Consider the following 20,639-nt stretch of genomic DNA (forward strand, 5'->3'; position numbering starts at 1 on the left):
GCTGGGGCCTGTCAAAAATGGGGCCCATCCTTCGCAGGCAGGGCAAGCCAAATAACTCTCCTTGTACTTTCTCTGCACTCTCCAATGCCCAGAGAGAGAGAAACGTAGAGAAAGAAGGGAGAGAGAAAGAAAGAAATACTTTTTTTGTCTGGTTTCTGTATAAGCACTTTCGTGACATCTGCTGACGTAAAAAGTGGTTTATAAATACATTTGATTTGATCAAAAAGGGGCTTAAGTGGTGGGCGTGACAGGGGTGTGGCAGGAAGCACGTTCGGCCCATCAGCGTGGCAGAATTTTCTAGTCGATGTTAGAGGCCCCATCTTGGACGTGTAGAGACATTTTTAAGCCGATTTCCTACACTTCTATACATTTCTCCATGGAGCTGAGAGACAATGTTGCAGTTTTAAAAGCACATTTCCTGCAATTCTACATATTTTGCCATGCAGCTGAGAGAAAGTATTGCCGTTTTAAAGCGAATTTCCTTCGATCCTATGCATTTTGCCATGGCTAATACAATGGGGTTTTGCTCAAACATAATAAACAATCAAATCTATTGATAAATTCATTGTTTCTTTTTAAAAATGTATTATCCCTGACTGTCTAGCCTTTATTTTGTTGATGGTTAGTTCTGAAAGATATATATAGTTTAAAAAAAAATATATATATATATATATATATATATATATATATATGTAGTTTCCTGTGTGTATCAAGAATGGTCCACCAACCAAAGGACATCCAGCCAACTTGACACAACTATGGGAAGCACTGGAGTCAACATGCGCCAGGAACCCAGTGGAACGCTTTTGACGTCTTTTAAAGTCCAAGCCCCGACGAACTGAGGCTGTTCTGAGGGCAAATAGGAGTGCATCTCAATATTAGTACACTCAGTGTATAGGTCCATTATCTTTTCTACATATTATATGGCTGGTTTAAGTCGTTTAAGCTTACTCTGAAAGCATTTTTTCATCCCCAGACTGTATTTCAGGATGGACTTAGGCGCGTGTGGATTTAGGAGGAAAAAAATCCCAGAAAGAAAAATAAAGAAAAGAAAGCCAGAGATCCTGGTAAGGTCAGATAGCATTCTGACACCCTTTTCAGAAAAAGGAATGCCTGACCTAATTCTCTGCCTTTCCCATTCCCTCTCAGTTCTGTGTTACAGAGGAAAGAGAGTATCTGGCTGTTATAGGTGGGCGGCCATTGCAGAGATGGACAAGTAGATCTTGTGATTTGTGTTTATGGTCCTTTACAAGAAATGCAAACAGCTGATGAGAAGTCTGTTGTGTTGACATCCTCAGAATAGCCCATGCCTGAACTGTGAGCATGCGCGCGTGTGCACATCCTCAAATCCAGTTCAATAATCAATTATTTCATTGGAACATTCACGCACACACACGCACGCACGCACACACACACAATCTCTCTGGGGCCACACGGCCAGCCTTGGCCCCATAGCGTACTCCAGATGTGGAATGCAGGGACGCACAGAGGACAGTTGGACACGTCCCAACCTGGACAAGGGTCAAGGACTCAACCGAGGCAAGGTGGAAATGGAGTATCTGTTTGGAACATGTCCCACGAGCCAACTCTACTGTACCGATTTACTCCTCAGTCATAGAGTTCAACTCAATTTGCAGGCTCTTAGGACAACAACAGCTGTACAGAAGACAGTTATCTACATTAACACTTGTTGTCAAAACATATATGCGTGTGTGTGTGTGTGTGTGTGTGTGTGTGTGTGTGTGTGTGTGTGTGTGTGTGTGTGTGTGTGTGTGTGTGTGTGTGTGTGTGTGTGTGTGTGTGTGTGTGTGTGTGTGTGTGTGTGTGTGTGTGTGTGTGTGTGTGTGTGTGTGTGTGTGTAAGAGTGCTGCTTACAAATGCATGGAGGACTATCTGTACTTGTATGTATGCATTCATATGGGTGTGTGTACTCTGTCCCGGTCAGTGAGTCTATTGCTCTAAAGGTCTGGTCACGTGCAGTAATCACAGATCCATTGCATCATGAGGATAATGTTTCCTCACACCAGGGAACTATAGAGATATTCACATGATCCTGAACTCTGCCCTTTCATATGAGTACATAAACACCGACACAGCCAGCTGCACTTAAACATATGTCAAAATCTTAAAGGCGTACTGTACATTGATGCATAACACCGTCCAAAATGCACAAGTACACACCTAATAAACCCTCTAGTTTTTAATTACTGTTCACAAAACAATGTCCATACAGGCTAGAACACTTTACAATGGAAGAAGACACCGGTAGCTTTCCTTGCTAGCTGACAGCTAAAGCTAATATCAATTAACTACCCTAGTACTTTGTTTGTGTTAATATGCAAACCATCATGCAAAATGTACTTATTTCAAAGCTGTTTGCCACCAAATACTTTATTCATTCACTTTTTCTCTCTCCCAAAGACTATCTAGTATTGCCTCAGCGAACTGACTGCCTTGTGAATGACATCATTACTGGTTAAAGAGACAGCGCACATTTTTTATAAAGAAAGCTCCTTCTAGGCTTGGGCAGTATACGTATATACGGTATCCTGGGGTACTTGGGAAAAGCCACAGGATGGTTTTTCAATATCGTCAATACCGTCAAAACTATTTCTTTGAAGATTTTCAATAATTGTGAATATTTGTAGATACTTTTTAAAAGTTATTACCAGCAGTGCAATAACTTAGGAGATAAAGCAGATTGCGTTCTTCATTTCACCTGTCAAATTATTTTAAATGATGAAGCTTACCGTAGTTCTCCCAGAACAGGTGAGCCACTCTCACGTGTTGGTTTGTAAATAGCACGTTCTATATCAATCAGTGAGTCTCTGTTGTGCAGCAAACATGAGTTGATGAAGTTACACTTGAAAGCAATTTACTTCTAAATGTTTGCGATCAGATAAATTATTTATACAACAGCCTGTTGAAACCACTTCAAATTAGTGGATTTGGCTATTTCAGCCACACCCGTTGCTGACAAGGTGTATAAAATCAAGCACACAGCCATGCAATCGCCAAAGACAAACATTGGCAGTAGAATAGCCCTACTGAAGAGCTCAGTGACTTGCAACGTGGCAACATCATAGGATGCCACCTTTCCAACAAGTCAGTTTGTGAAATTTCGACCCTGCTAGAGCTGGGGGGGACCAACTCTATATTAATGCCCATGATTTTGGAATGAGATGTTCAACGAGCAGGTGTCCACATACTTTTGGTCATGCAGTGAATCTTATAATGGATTTCTGCCAGAAATCAAAGAGCTGTACAGCTGCCATTTTTCCTTGTGCTTCCTACAAGCGTTAGTTCCCCTGTGCTCACTACTAGCGTTAGTTCCCCTGTGCTCACTACTAGCGTTAGTTCCCCTGTGCTCACTACTAGCGTTAGTTCCCCTGTGCTCACTACTAGCGTTAGTTCCCCTGTGCTCACTACTAGCGTTAGTTCCCCTGTGCTCACTACTAGCGTTAGTTCCCCTGTGCTCACTAATAGCGTTAGTTCCCCTGTGCTCACTACTAGCGTTAGTTCCCCTGTGCTCACTACTAGCGTTAGTTCCCCTGTGCTCACTAGTAGCGTTAGTTCCCCTGTGCTCACTACTAGCGTTAGTTCCCCTGTGCTCACTACTAAGCGTTAGTTCCCCTGTGCTCACTACTAGCGTTAGTTCCCCTGTGCTCACTACTAGCGTTAGTTCCCCTGTGCTCACTACTAGCGTTAGTTCCCCTGTGCTCACTACTAGCGTTAGTTCCCCTGTGCTCACTACTAGCGTTAGTTCCCCTGTGCTCACTACTAGCGTTCTACTCATTTCTGCTCTGTGTACTACACATGCTGCTCTTCCTCAGAAAAGCATGCATAACAACTTTGTTCATTTGTGCAATTTCTCTCATTCACTTTCACTTGAAAATGTCCACACTCAGTGAAAATGACATTCGGTAGAGACTAGCTATGCTTACAACTTTATGAGTTGGATTTGCCTGTTTTTGCAATTTGTTTGTTTGTTTTCGCTCGTTAGCATTTAGCTAACATTGTCTATGTGATTTCGCTATTAGTTTGTGCTAATTGTTTTAGCATTCTGGTGTGCTATGCCGGTAATACCATAATTCACAGTATAAGAGAAGGATGGTATGACAATATGAAAATCTGGATACCCGCCCAAGCCTAGCTACTTCTATGCAAATGTTGTTTATCAGTACAATAAAATAAGTTCCAAATAGAAGGGAAACAGATTGTTTGTCATCTGTAGCCCCGTGAAATCACCTAAAACAAGCTCAGTAACTCAAAGCATGGATAGGCCTAGGCGACATCTTAATTTACTCTGTTTATCAATAGAGATTTACCATTCAAATAAATGATTACCATTATGTAGTTAGATTTATTCTTTTTTTTTTTTACCAAAGTCAAATTGGTTGTATGACTGTATAATTGACTCATTAATGCATACATGGCAGTCTGAAAAAATGTTGATGTATAGAAATTCAAACTCAAAAGCTGCCCAAAGTTTGAACAGAGCAGTAGCTGATTTCATAATTTTGGATCAAGGTTCATTCTGTGACTTTGGCTAATATTCCTTCTTTTTTTGCCGTGGTATCGTTTTTGGTATTGAGTATCGTGATATTATTGTGTATTGTGATACTAAACCTGGTATAGGTCAAAATTCTGCTATCGTGACAACACTACCCTACATTGGGCTCCCGAGTGGCGTAGCGGTCTAAAGCACGGCATCTCAGTGCTAGACCCTGGTTCGATTCCAGGCTGTATCACAACCGGCTGTGTTTGGGAGTCCCATAGAGCGGCGCACAGTTGGCGCAGTGTTTTCTGGGTTAGGGTTTTGCATAGTTAAATAAAGGAAAAAATAAAAAATCAATAAAACATTGCTCCAAACTGTTTTTGTGCATTAATTAGGTTGGAAATAACTTCTTCTTCGAAAGGGAGACCAATGACGGTCATGTAATGACACGGCACTCTAAATAAATATATGAAAGAAGTGTCAACAAGCTGTCGGCTAATGGGCATCCTGGTAAATCCAAATCAAATCAAAGAGTCATCAGGGGTTGGAACATAATCGTTTCGTTCTGAATAGAACCATATATTTTTCTTCCCCGTTACACTGTTCTGACAACAAAATAAAGTTCTGAACCGGTTGTAACCCCCCAAAAATGTACAGTTTACATTGTTCCTTTCTGTTCCTTTTTAAAGCTGCAATATGTAACTTTTTGGGTGACCCAACAAAATTCAGATAGAAATGTGAGTTATAGATCTGTCACTCATTAAAACCCTATGAAGCGGTAAATCTGTTTTATGTGCCCTAGTTCCATGCCTTACATTTTTTTCCAAGCCTTACACTTTTTTTGCGTCTTTAGCTTTTGGTTTTGTACACCAGCTTCAAACAGCTGAAAATACAATATTTTTGGTTATGGAAAATATATTTCATAGCAGTTTAGATTAGAGGTCGACCGATGATGATTTTTTTAACGCCGATACCGATACAGATTATTGGAGGACAAAAAAGCCTATACCGATTAATCAGCCGATTTTTAAAATGTATTTGTAATAATGACAATTACAACAATACTGAATGAACACTTATTTTAACTTAATATAATACATCAATAAAATCAATTTAGCCTCAAATAAATAATGAAACATGTTCAATTTGGTTGAAATAATGCAAAAACAAAGTGTTGGAGAAGAAAGTAAAAGTGCAATATGTGCCATGTAAGAAAGCTAACATTTAAGTTCCTTGCTCAGAACATGGGAACATATGAAAGCTGGTGGTTCCTTTTAACATGAGTCTTCAATATTCCCAGGTAAGATGTTTTAGGTTGTAGTTATTACAGGAATTGTAGGACTATTTCTCTCTATACCATTTGTATTTCATATACCTTTGACTATTGGATGTTCTTATAGGCACTTTAGTATTGCCAGTGTAACAGTATAGCTTCCGTACCTCTCCTCGCTCCTACCTGGGCTCAAACCAGGAACACAACGATGACAGCCACCCTCAAAGGAGCGTTACCCATGCAGAGCAAGGGGAATAACTACTCCAAGTCTCAGAGCGAGTGACGTTTGAAACGCTATTAGCGCACACCCCGCTAACTAGCTAGCCATTTCACATCACATCGTTACACCAGCCTAATCTCGGGAGTTGATAGGCTTGAAGTCATCAACAGCAGAGCTGCTGGCAAAACGCACAAAAGTGCTGTTTGAATGAATGCTTATGAGCCTGCTGGTGCCTACCATCGCTCCGTCAGACTGCATTATAACATAATAACACACAGAAATGTGAGCCTTAGGTCATTAATATGGTCAAATCAGGAAACTATCATCTCGAAAACAAGACGTTTATTCTTTCAGTGAAATACGGAAACGTTCTATATTTTATCTAACGTTTGGCATCCATCAGTCTAAATATTCCTGTTACATTGCACAACCTTCAATGTTATGTCATAATTATGTAACATTCTGGCAAATTAGTTCGCAATGAGCCAGGCGGCCCAAACTGTTGCATATACCCTGACTCTGCGTGCAATGAACGCAAGAGAAGTGACACAATTTCTAGGCCGTCATTGAAATTAAGAATATGTTCTTAACTGACTTGCCTAGTTAAATAAAGGGTGTATAAAAAAAAATTTAAAACAATATTTAAAATATATATATATTTATTTATTTTTTTTATCGGCAAAATCGGCATCCAAAATTACCGATTTCCGATTGCTATGAAAACTTGAAATCAGCCCTAATTAATCGGACATTCCGATTAATCGGTCGACCTCTAGTTTAGATGGTACAACTATTCTCTCAGTTCCCGCTCAGCCCAGTCAAAACTGTTCGCTGCTCTGGCCCCCCAATGGTGGAACAAACTTTATCAATCACCACCTTCCGGAGACACCTGAAACCCCACCTCTTTAAGGAATACCTAGGATAGGATAAAGTAATCCTTGAAACCCCCTTAAAAGATTTAGTTGCACTATTGTAAAGTGGCTGTTCCACTGGATGTCATAAGGTGAATGCACCAATCTGTAAGTTTAGATGGTAAATGATTAAATGTAAATGTAAATGATATTTACTTGTTTGGTCAAATAAACTGAAATGAGGAACTATTACAATTTTAGCAACCAGGAAATGTCAGGGCATTTTCTGCATAGTGCATCTTTAAATCTCTGAAATCTCCCCCCCCCCCCAAAAAAAATTACATTGTGCTTGACAGTAAATTACTTCAGCAATCAGTGCTGATAGAGCAACTTGCTGTGGATCGGGTACGTGATTTAATCTGTATAGGGAAGTTGTTTAGAGCAAATGCTATTTTAAGGGGGAGTAGAGAGCGAGCGAGGGTGGAGAAGGCTTGCCTTGAAGCGCTGGGCATCTTCTTATGACATGTATTATCTGAATTGGCCCACAGAATTACACCTATGGAGGCGAGCGGCTTCTATTGAGGAACTTTGAATGTCTTTGGTTTAACGTTGGACCAGAGCAAGCGTTAGCTAGCTAGCTAGCCAACCAACTAACAAACTTGTGTGTGAAGAGAATTAACTAGAATTAATAACACATCTTACTTTTTTGTAGTTAATAAATCCAATGTGAAACAACTTGCAGTGAAAAAGTAAATCCATTCTTCTCTGATTAAACATCTCTTCCTAATTTCTGAATTACACTTGTAATATCGTCAGTAAGCTATAGTAACTTATGTAGACTATAGTAACCTATGTAGGCTATAGTAACCTATGTAGACTAGTAACCTATGTAGACTATAGTAACCTATGTAGGCTATAGTAACCTATGTAGCTATAGTAACCTATGTAGCTATAGTAACCTATGTAGCTATAGTAACCTATGTAGCTATAGTAACCTATGTAGCTATAGTAACCTATGTAGCTATAGTAACCTATGTAGGCTATAGTAACCTATGTAGCTATAGTAACCTATGTAGGCTATAGTAACCTATGTAGGCTATAGTAACCTATGTAGGCTATAGTAACCTATGTAGGCTATAGTAACCTAGGCAAAGATTTCCAGCTGGCAGGCAGAGGCTGGAATAAGATTCTGAGTGACAGAGTGAGGGCTTTGCATAGGCACTTTGCTGCGATTTATGTGGGACTGGAAAAAAATGCCCAGAGCATAAAATAATGTTATTAACCGTTCCCATGCTTTTAAAATAACAGTTATGTTCTGGAACAGTATAGATCGCTTTAGTTATCCAATCGGGTTCTGTTCCTCCAATAATTGTACTATACTATACTGTACTTTTTTGGGGTTCTGTTCCCTGAACCGGTTCCAACCCTTGACAGTCATGGTGTGTCACAGTCAAAGACACGGACGGTGACGTTTCTACTTGTTGGTAATAGTATACCTGGCAAACAACAATCTCCATTTCTTGACGGGAAAAGTGCTAATTGTTTAAATGCATCCACACCCATGAGGACACAATGGGAATTCACACAGACATGCACACAAACGCACGTACGGGCATACACACACACACAAAACACACCCAAGTCCCCTTGAGCCATGACTTCATTGTGACATGCACCCAACCACTGCCTCTTCACAGACACACACACACACTCTCACAAAAGAATATCAAGAGGCCTTCTCATAGCCAAGTCACCTGATGCATGAAATAACAGGTGTGCAGGACGGGAGAGGGAGGGAGTGACGGGGGTTAAGTTGAGAGCTGAGATAACAATCGGGACAAGATGACAAATGGAGGTAGAATCAGCAGCAGCGGGCATGGCAGCGTCAACAAACAGAGGAGTGTTTTGTGTCGTGGAGTTTCCTATTTCCTATGTGCAGGGCCCCCTTCGCCGGTTGGGTTGCTAGCGCGGTTGCTAATCTTCCGGAGGGGAACTCCTGCAAGCCCTCATTACAGGATCTCACCTCGGATAGCAACCCAGCCCCAGCCCTGCCCTATCCCCAGCTATTCATCCCTCACCTATCTAATCAATCAACACAGTTCACAGAGTACATTGGTTGCCCATTCGCTGCATACTGACTACAATAGATCATTGGAAATAATCTCCATACCCGGTGGATTTTGACGCAGAATTTGAACCAATACTGTATCATGTTCATGCGATGCCTTAATTGGTATCACAATTCGTATGATAATATCAGTGATAGTGATAAATTACTGTGGGTGTTCAATTAATTACTGTGGTTTATGAGATTATTTCACCACAGAAATAAAAACTAAACATAACCAGTAACTGCCCCAGGCTTGGCTTACTGTTGAATGTACAGAAACTCAGTCAGAGTGTAATCATGTGGAGCTGAACAATATGATTCCGGAAAGTTCATCTTTCAGATGTCTCTCGTCAGACAAAACATTGAACCTTGGGACTGGGATTGCGGCTCACTGGGCAAAGGGTCATGTCTTGTTCCAAAAAAAATGATGGAGGGACAACATCAACACTTCAGTATTTCAGTGCAAGACACAAACAAATAAACTGTAGTTATTCTTTCTGTAGCCAAAGGAATATTTTACACACATCTCTCTGTCCATCGCTCCAGGGAAACTGATGTGGGACTATGTGTTAAGGGAGAGAGCCAGAAGTGTGATCAGAAAACTCGGGCGCTCTCCAACTGAAGCAGCTTGCAGTAAATGAATATGTAAGCCTTGTAGTGACAGTCAAAAGGAGGCAGGATGTCATAGCCCAGCACAGTAAAAGCTTAATAAGGCCTACTCTCTCACACACGCATTATCCCAAAGTCCATTCACTTCCCCGTACTTGGAATTCCACAGCCTGTCTTGGGTGAAGAGCCGGGGCTTTAACGAAAAGCCACGTTTCTATTTTAAGGGCCGACTGTGCAACAAGGAGCTCTTATTTGGCCTTGTATATGTTAGCCAGTTAGCGTTAAAAATAAAATAGGGCCCTAGAGTAAGAAGTGGCCTTAAATTTGAAAGGCTCAATGAAGAGGGACCTACCATACCCTCAGCTCCTGGAATAAGTCCATCAAAATTTCCTGAAGCATGAAAGATTACAAAGACAGGGCAATAAAAGGGCCGTGTTTCTTCACCATAGACACCCATTTATTCTCCCCACCTTGGTTGGCAGTTCTGTGGAGGCTTCGGGAGGGCAGAGCTAAGATCGTGGCCATCTTATGTAAACTTCCGTGCTCGTTTGTAATTTCCTTCCCATTCTGTTGCAGTTTGATGATTGTTCTGAAGTAGTATGCTGATTCGGCACACTAACTGAGTAAGTGTTTCTTGACAAAGGAAAAATAATGGGTAAGATTTAAAATATATATATATATAAATATATATATATATATATAAATATATATATATATATATATATATATATATATATATATATATATAATAATTGGATGTTAATAAACAAATTTAGAAGTTCAATTTTCATTTAAGCAATAAAACGATGACCTATTTACAGATGGCAAGGTACATTAGCTGAATAGAACTTGGTCCGCTGCCAACATTCTAATCATCCCCTTTAATTCGGTCTAGCCGATATGGCCAAAATGTCAGATTTTTTTACAGTAGGACTGTGTTTGACAGGTTCTTAATTTCTACATTTGCTTTATGAGTAGTGCGTGACCCTAGGGTGTGACCACATACATTCTAAGTGACTTCAATGGGTCTTTCTCCATTCTGATTGTTTTATACTGTTCCATCAAACTTCAACCAACAATGTATTTCCACACTGCCACGTAGGGCTGCACGATATGGGCAAAACATCTAGGCCTTATTTTTAACAAAATATTGCAATTATGATTTACATTGAAACACTTGGGCAAACTGTCAGAATCATTCTAATCCTATAGTTAGAACGTAGTGCCCACCACAGTCTGGTTTGACATGACACCAAATGAAAAAGCTTTTTTCATTAAGGTCAAACAACACTGTATTCAAAGTGCCCACTATTACAAACTATCTATACATTTAGAATACTCATAGGGTCTTTATGTGGAGGCATTATTGGGCGCGTTCGATTGGATAACTTTTGTCAAGTCGGTGTCATTGCCTTTTAAAGTGTGTTGCATTATGGTTATAAAAATTGTCGACTGCAGGAATTTGACAAAACTCCAGTGATCACAGTTTATGCAGTTCTTTATGAAGTCGCCTTCAATTCACTGCAGTTGCTTCTCACCAACTGCAACTTGCAGCCATCGCCTGCATTGTGGGAGGCGACTACTTGTCAACCAATCATTAGGGTGGTTTTGTTTGACCCACGTTCACATGGCCAAAGACGTGACTGAAACAGGAACCAACTTTGCCACGATTATAAAGCTACAGGGGGTGAAAATGAAAGTGACATGAGACTTCTCTCTAATTAATTGTACACAAGGTTTGCAGTTTGTGAGTGTGTGATATAGGGGTATATAAAAGTTTATTTATACAGAAAACCTATATAAAACAATAGCATTTATGTTGACACTGCCATGTCGATCTGAGCCTTGCTGTTTGAAGCATTCATGACTACAAGGAAACAATTATACCTTAGGGACTATTTTGTTTAAAAAAATTATAATAATACAATTTTAAAAAGAGTCAAGATTAGACTACTACTTGTGGTTTAAATGATGATATTGATATTCTGAGCAGATTAAACTACAGTAGTTGTAGGCCAGAGAAGACCGGTGTATATTTATACTGAATCATGCTACGCCATTCAGGGTTGCTACTCTGCTTGCCTGTGACATCTCCGCAAATCCGTCACGACTTCATTTCTCTCCCAGTGTGTAAACACAAACAGAGAGGCTACTAAAATGGGCCCATGCCAGACAGTGTCAGATGGACTCCGACTCGTAAAGCCGTCGCCCTGGCAAAACTAATGCTCCCGCGCCTCGCGCCAAATCTTCCAGCTCATGAAAGAGGTTGTAGAGCTGGAGGGAACAAGCAGTCGTAACCAGGGCTACATGACTGCTTTTGATATGTGTAAAAACAGCCTCAACTCCCCCTGTCCAATAAAGGGACGTTTTATACCTTATCGTGTCCCTGTGAGCTGAAGTCGGCTGCAGATTAAGACAGAAAGAGAGAGAGGGGCAGAGAGAGAGAGGCAGAGAGAGAGAGAGGCAGAGAGGCAGAGAGAGAGAGAGAGGCAGAGATAGAGAAAGAAAGAGAGAGAGGCTTTTGTATATTATCTACTTCACTTGCTTTGGCAATGTTAACATATGTTTCCCATGCCAATAAAGCCCCTTGAATTGAATTGAGAGAGAGGCCCTGAGGCAGAGAGTGGGCTCATGGAAGTCTCGCAGTCATGATCATACTAGGAGTGGCAAGAGAGGTGGAGGAGGGCGCTGTCTGGCATCCATTTGCATGGAAATCCCAGCCGAGAAGAAAAAGCAAATAAAAACGAGCAGAGACAGAAAAGTTATGGGGACCCTGCCTGCTAGGAAATGAAGAGAGGAGGCTTGGCTTAACTTGGCTGGAGCTGAAAGAACAGAGACGAAAAAATCTTTGGAAAGCCACACATTTGACTCTGAAGGCGAGACGCAGACGGTTTGTTGGTAGTGGTCTGTTTGTGTGGGCGCGTTGTCGTCTGTGGTAGTGTGCGTTATCTCAAAGACGCCAGGCAAGCTTATCAGCAGTTAGAGGGCTGCGTTGTCCTCTGAACAGGCTGAAAGCAGCCAGTCAAAGTTCAGCTTCATTGGTAGTGTAAGGAACTCAGCCGCCACTTCACTCAAGCTCACCCTGAGCGGTGAACAGGTACCTACGGTTCATGAAGTTCATTGTATGTGGGCTGAAAATGTTTGGTGCCCAAAATCAATCATTGCATTCAAGAAGAAAAGCAACATAAAACAATTTGTCACTTTTTGGGAGACCTGACCAAATTCACATAGAATGAGTTATAGATCGGTCATTCTACTTGAAAGCAAGTCTAAGAAGTAGTGGATCTGTTCTATGTCTGCTATTTCTATGCTTCTTGTTCTTAAGTTTAACTTTTGAGTCTTTTACGTTCAGTTTTGTACACCCGCTTCAAACAGATGAAACAACAATATTTGTGGTTATGGAAAATATATTTCAGAGGTTCAAATGGTACAATGATTCTCTACACTATACTATCTTATTTTGTCACAAACTGAAATTAGGTGAACTATTATACTTTTAACAACCAGAAAATGGTGTAGCGGTTTCTGCATAATGCAACTTTAAGCTTGGGGTGACGTAGAAGCTCAACTGAAATGGTGCCTGAGGAAAACCATTGGTCACACAGAAATGACAACCCACACTCAGTAAATAGCACCTTCTTCACCTCAGCCAATGGCGAGTCACAATGACAACCCTAAACCATTTAAGTCTCATCTGACCTCATGTCGTTTGACCCCTTTCTACTGGTTAAACCATAGACGAGTGGTCACCAACCTTTTCTGAGTCAAGATCACTTTTGCAGTCAGAAAGCAAGCTGAGATCTACCATAAAAACATGAACCTGTCAGGATTTGGCCAGGGTTGTTCCGGTTTTTGGTCACTAGATGCCCCCATTGTGCCTTTTGACCTTTTGTTTTCCCTTGATCCCCATTATTATTTGCACCTGTGCCTCGTTTCCCCTGATTGTATTTAAACCCTTTGTTTTCCTCAGTTCTGTGCTCTGTGTTTGTATGTTAGCACCCAGCCCTAGTACTCTGTGAACTCTTGTTGATCCCGGTGGACTCTCTTGTGGAATTCTCTTTTTTGTTCTTGTTTGTTTGTTTTTTGAGTATCTTTTGAGGCTTTTTGTGCTATACCTTCCACCTTGTGGATTTACCTTTTTGTCTTGGAGGATTACCTTTGTTCTTGTGGAATTCCTTTTGAGGTTATGGAGTTACATGTTTTCCTGAAGAACTTCACTTCACTTTTTTTTTTAGGGAGGGAGAGATAAGCAGAGGGTCCGCCTCTCACGACCCCTGCTCTCTCCTTCCTTTCCTCCGGTGAGACTGACCAGGAGAGGGGACACCGTCTTGTCTTCGACCTGATGGCGAAACTCAAGTCGGTAACACATCTGCCTCAGGCACAAATTCACGTTGTTCCTATGACCAGAGAAAGTGAAATACTCCTCGACATTAAAATAGACACAACGAGCTGCTAATAATAGTACAAACGAAGGGCTATCGATACACTTGGCTACGCATTCATGCAGTTGCAGTGCGAACTGAAGTAGAGAGAAGTGCGTTTTATGTTTTGTAATAGTGTTGAATCATTTTTGGGGGGCAGTGCTGAATAAAAACTTAAACATGAACTCGCTCATTAAAACAGCAGCTCTTTGCTGTAGCTATTCTTTGATAGTCTATGTATAGTAATTGTTTTAAAAGAAATCGCTATCTATAGTAATTGTTTTTATGAAATAGCTGTGGCCAGGGTCATGGAAGCTTTAGGTAGGCACACAGTTTTTTTTAGCGATCCGGTTGGCCAGCGCAGTTGGCACACTCAATTTATTTAGCCACAGATCTCCCGGTCCGCCTGGTAAGCGGAGTTTGTCTTTTCAGACAAAGGAAATAGCTTAAAAAAATGGGAACTTTTGAATCAAGTGCACCTACTGCGCTCGACTGGGTGGTGACCACTGCCATATACCGTAAAATGAATTGACATAGCCATCAATGACGTCACCCCATTGTTTCCTATGTGAAGTCTCAGTGGGCATTTGAAGATCAGGAAGTGTCGTTTTAGTGCGTTGCCATCTTGCTTCACGGAGGACTTTTTGGAAACATTGCACAGTTTAAGCTATTCTAGGAAGTGAATTTGCAGGCAAGCTCAGTGCTGTCCCCTCTGAGTATCTCACATTGAAGACCGACCGAGGTACTGCAGGCTGCAATTTATCCTTATCCTTCTGTGTGCAATTTTCAAATAATCGGTTAAAGGAAATACATCTGGTGAAATAGAAACCAGTATTGGTACCATGATTGTGTATGAAAAATGTTTTGTATCCACGAATATTCACCACCATACTCTTTTGACCTATAATGGGGGATACTGCTTTTTGATAACATTGCCTTTGTGTACTCTGGTGCACTTCACACATTGTCCTTGCTAGAGTGGAATAACTACAGAAGTGTGATTAATCTAGAATTGAGATTAAAATTTCAGAAAGTTTTCAGATTTCACAGAAAATAAATGAACAGAAATATAGTTGCTAGACAGGATAAAAAGTGGTTACTATTGACTAGAAATCAACGGGAGTGTGTCAAACACAGAAGTATGGTGAAGAGAGTATAAAGGGATTATAAACTGGCTGGTTCGAGCCCTAAATGCCGATTGACTGACATCCATGGCATATCAGACAGTATACCACGGGTATGACAAAACATGTATTTTTACTGCTCTAATTACACTGATAACCAGTTTATAATAGCAATAAGGCACCTCAGGGGTTTGTGGTATATGGCCAATATACCACGGCTAAGGGCTGTATCCTGGCACTCCGCACCGTGGTGCATAAGAACAACCCTTAGCCGTGGTATATTGGCCATATACCACAAACCCCCAGGGGGACCTTGTTGCTTAAAGATAGTCACTTGTTGGTAACTGCACAAAACAACCTCTAATGCATCGGGCCAGGACATGTTTCAACTCTACCTCTGGGAGAAAGATGACATTTTGGTCAACCGTGTTAATAAAATAAAAATGGTAAACGTTGGCATTGTCACACACTGTTATAACACTCATTTATCAAAAGCGCACATTTAAAGCCTTTGGGAGAAGGTCAGTCCAATTCAATTCAACCCTGCGGATCAACAAATTGGATGCACAATGGTATGTGAGCATATCTCAGGACAGACAACGCTGGCTATTGTTTAGCCAGTCAAACAATCTCAATTGTTATCCGCTCACATCTATGGAACCAACTCTACATTACCTTCATCTTAATCATTCAAATGAACTTTGATATAAAATGTTTTGAGAGAAGCTTATCCGTCGTAAAGACGATGTGCCCCAAATGCTGTCATTCGCAGAGCGAAAACATACAGATCAGCTGATGGCATTTTGTGCTGGACTGCCTGCACCTTTCTGAACGGAGACCACGAGAGCAACCTGTGAGCGCATGGCATAAATCGGTGACATAATCTAATTAGTCATAAACATGAGCAGGGACAATCACGCGAGAGCACTCCGGGGACATGTGTGGGATGACTAACTCTGCTGCACAGTATTCAGGTCAAGTCGACATGAAAACCATTCACTGTCAAAGCGAAGAACATTGTAACCCCCAAAAATATCATATTTCTCAAAGACAGTACATTGTCCAGTCTTAGTCGATATTGTAGAAGTAAGTAATGGAATCCGGACAAATTCCAGTCTGGCCCCATTGCCCACTCTCACTCTCAGCCTAGACTGTTCAGGAAAGGGCTCGACATGTTTGACTACCCAGCATGTCACGGTCTCTCTGTAGTCTCCTCTTCTCTGCTCTCTGACATCATAATAGAGTGGATTCAGATCACGACATCGGCTGCACTGCATAGCCTGCTTATATAACTGAACTCCATCTCACTTTATCTAAGCTTCCAGCACCACTGCCCCATACAGAGAGAGACCAAGGGGCAAATGAGGAGGAAAAGCTGAAATGTCTTGAGTCAATAAGTATTCAATCCCTTTGTTATGGCAAAGCCTAAATACAAATTTGCTTAACAAGTCACATCATGCGTTACATGGACTCACTCTGTGTGCAATAATAGTGTTTAACATAATTGTTTTATGAATACCTCTCTGTACCCCACAGATACAGTTATCTGTAAGGTTCCTTAGTCAAGCAGTGAATTTCAAACACAGATTCTACCACAAAGACCGGCGAGGTTTTCCAATGACTCGAAAAGAAGGGCACCTATTGGGATGGGTAAAAAAATACATTGAATATCCCTTTGAGCATGGTGAAGTTAGTAATTACACTTTGGATGGTGTGGCTCAGTTGGTAGAGCAAGGAGCTTGCAACGCCAGGGTTGTGGGTTCGATTCCCATGGGGGACCAGTACAAAAACTGTATGCACTCACTACTGTAAGCCACTCTGGATAAAAGCGTCTGCTAAATGACTAAAATATCAATGCAAGTGTATCAATACATCCAGTCACTACAAAGATACCGTTGACAGAGAGGAAGGAAACCGCTTAGGGATTTCACCATCCGGTGTCTTTAAAACAGTTACAGAGTTGAATGGCTGTGAGAGGAGAAAACATTGTAGTTACTCCACAATACTATCCTAAATGACAGAGTGAAAAGAAGAGAGTCTGTATGGAATCAAATTATTCCAAAACATGCATCCTGTTTGTAGTTAGGCACTAAAGTAAAACTGATTAAAATGTGCAAAGAAATTAACTTTATGTCCCGAATACAAAGCGTTATGTTTGGGGATAATCCAGCACATCACCGAGTACCACTCTTCATATTTTCAAGAATGGTGGTGGCTGCATCATGTTATGGCTATGCTTGTCATCGGCAAGGACTAAGGAGATATTTAGGATAAAAAGAAACAGAATAGAGGTAAGCACAGGCAAAATCCTAGAGGAAAACCTGGTTTAGTATCCTTTCCAACAGACACTGGGAAACAAATCCACCTTTCAGCAGGATAATAAACAAGGCCAAATATACACTTGAGTTGCTTACAAAGATGACATTGAATGTTGCTGAGTGGCCCAGTTACAGTTATGGCTTAAATCAGCTAGAACATCTACGGCAAGACTTGAAAATGGCTTTCTAACTTGGCAGAGCTATAAAAAAAACTATGCTAATATTGTAAAAATCCAGGTGTGGAAAGCTCTTAGAGACTTACCCAGAAAGACTCAGCTGTAATCACTGCAAAAAGTGATTCTAACATGTATTGACTCAAGGGTGTGAATACAGTACTAGTCAAAAGTTTGGACACACCTACTCATTCAAGGGTTTTTCTTTATTTTACACATTGTAGAATAATAGTGAAGACACCAACACTATGAAATAACACATACGGAATCATGTAGTAACCAAAAAAGTGTGAAAAAAATATATAATATATTTTATATTTCACACTCTTCCAAGTAGCCACCCATTGACTTGATGAAAGCTTTGCACACTCTTGGCATTCTCTCAACCAGCTTCATGAAGTAGTCAGGTTCGTGCCATGGGGGAGATCTTCATAAGCTATACTCAGCCCTGTCTCAGGGTAGTAAGTTGGTGTTTTGCGGCTATCCCTCTAGTGGTGTGGGGCTGTGCTCTGGCAAAGTGGGTGGGGTTATATCCTGCCTGGTTGGCCCTGTCCGGGGGTATCGTCATACGGGCCACAGTGTCTCCCAACCCCTCCTGTCTCAGCCTCCAGTATCTATGCTGCAATAGTGTATGTGTCGGGGGGCTAGGGTCAGTCTGTTATATCTGGTGTAATTCTCTTGTCTTATACAGCATCCTGTTTGAATGTAGGTACACTCCCTCTAATTCTCTCTCTCACTCCCAGAGGACCTGAGCCCTATGACCATGCCTCAGGACTACCTGGCCTGATGACTCCTTGCTGTCCCCAGTCCACCTGGTCGTGCTGCTGCTCCAGCTTCAACTGTTCCACCTGTGGCTATGGAACCCTTACCTGTTCACCGGACGTGCTACCTTGTCCCGGACCTGCTGTTTTCGACTTTCTCTCTCTAAAGCACCTGCTGTCTCGAACTCTGAATGCTCGGCTATGAAAAGCCAACTGACATTTACTCCTGAGGTGCTGACCTTTTGCACCCTCTTCAACCACTGTGATTATTATTATTTGACCCTGCTGGTCATCTATTAACGTTTGAACATCTTGGCCATGTACTGTTATAATCTCCATCCGGCACTGCCAGAAGAGGACTGGCCACCCCTCAGAGTCTGGTTCCTCTCTAGGTTTCTTCCTAGGTTCCTGCCTTTCTAGGGAGTTACTGATACCCCCCCCCCCGTACTAAACATAAACAGTATGCACTAATACACACATAATAAACCATGTAAACCTGTACACATTAGTGCATTTTTGTTGTTGTTGTATCTTTAACTCTTATTTTACCAGGTAAATTGAGTGAGAACAGATTCTCATTTACAGCAACGACCTGGGGAATAGTTACAGGAGAGAGTAGGGGGGGATGAATGAGCCAATTAGAAGCCTGGGATGATTAGGTGGCCATGATGGTATGAGGGCCAGATTGTGAATTTAGCCAGGACACCGGGATGAACACCCTTACTTTTACGATAAGTGGCATGGGATCTTTGGTGACCGCAGACAGTCAGGACACCCCTTTATCATCCCATCTGAAAGTGACAGAACCCAAGATGTAGGAGGCCGAGTTACTGTACACAAATGAAATCATTGGCATACAGAAACATTCCAAAGCCCACACAGGGTTTATTTGCTTTCAGAAACATGTTTATGGTGTCATGTCTGATTTGGCCAAGGGCCAAGGCTAATCAACAGAGGCAAAGAAGACAAGAGTTTTAAACACCTAGGTAATGATTCATGTGTAGGTGGAAATCTGGATGAAAGTCAAAGGACTCGATGTATTAGGTTTTATCATAGAGCTGGGAAATATCTCCCACCCAAATGTAAACAGCTATCAGTATCTCTGATATTTGCCCTACCACTTGTATGGCGCTGTTCTGAACCCACTGCCCCCAAGTCGCTGTGACATCGTCAAGTTCGCCACCCCCACCCCGTCCATTGGTCTGCCCTTAATGGAGACTGTGCGCGCCCGGTCGAGCGTGTGTAGCAAGCTAATTAGTTTAAATATCAACAGTACTGCCACAGCAGCATAACATTTGATTAACACTTGATAACACTTGATTTACATCACCATCAATATTCGGCCTGGTTGGCTGATAGCACTTAATCATTTCCTTAGCTGCGGGAAAGTTGCTGGAGGTGCTGCAGCACCCCTGATAAATGTAAATACGTGTGCCAAAGTTATAGAATTACTGCTGTCTGTTCAGAAATAAATGACATTTTCAGAATAGCCTACTGCACCCGAGTAGTCCTATAATGTAGCCACAGAGGATCAATAGCTTTTTATTTTTTTATTGCCTAGATGTGGTTGGAAAGCAAAATGGCTCCTGCTGAAGAGAGAAGACTCTAATCTGTCTGCTTTAAGCTACCTTAATATTTAATCAACTTCCAAATAGGCCTATTGAGCAAACATTGTTTTAAGTAAAACAAGAGAGAAGTAGGCTTTGGCACGAGCGCATAGCGAGCTGTGCATTATTGGATGAGTCAGTGAAACTGAAAAGCTTTTTTAGGACTATAATTTTCTTGTCATATTGTACAATATGTGTGTCTCCACACACACCGAGGCCCAGGCTATTGATGGATTCAAGACAAGGTTGTTTTTATTGATCTCAGATTCTCAGTTGGTCAGTGTCAAAGTAGCCTGTCATTTCCATCAGTTGTGCCGTATTACAAAAGTATCCAGTCCTGCACAATGATGTATAATTGCATGAAATGCGCTTATAACAGGCCACATTTTTCCTGGACCCTAGGCTACTAAAAATGGTCCCCATGTGTGCAAAAACAAAGCCATCAGTGATTGGATCATTTCGAACCAATCAGAGTATCAAAGCCAATGACACATTTTCAAAACGCTGCTTTACCCATGTGTGTTCTGGGTCTGGCCCAACCCATCCGTTTCTGGGACCAATCAGACGGTCTAGAATGGATTTGCTTGAGGGGAGGGGAGGGGGGGGCATTCCTGCAGAGCCAGGAATGACCAGATGCAGGAACGCCCCGAATTGCGGGCTGCAGTTGTACACTA

At 41.5% G+C, this 20,639-nt stretch overlaps 1 protein-coding gene across 2 annotated transcripts in view; it reads right to left on the reverse strand.

Annotated features, from left to right (window-relative positions):
* The window catches only part of LOC124048246 (thyroid hormone receptor alpha-like), a 155,585-nt gene that overhangs the window by 133,615 nt on the left and 1,331 nt on the right, over nucleotides 1-20,639 (reverse strand). The window lies entirely within an intron of this gene.

The sequence above is a fragment of the Oncorhynchus gorbuscha genome, linkage group LG11 (genome assembly GCF_021184085.1).
Source record: "Oncorhynchus gorbuscha isolate QuinsamMale2020 ecotype Even-year linkage group LG11, OgorEven_v1.0, whole genome shotgun sequence".
NCBI classification, from domain to species: domain Eukaryota; kingdom Metazoa; phylum Chordata; class Actinopteri; order Salmoniformes; family Salmonidae; genus Oncorhynchus; species Oncorhynchus gorbuscha.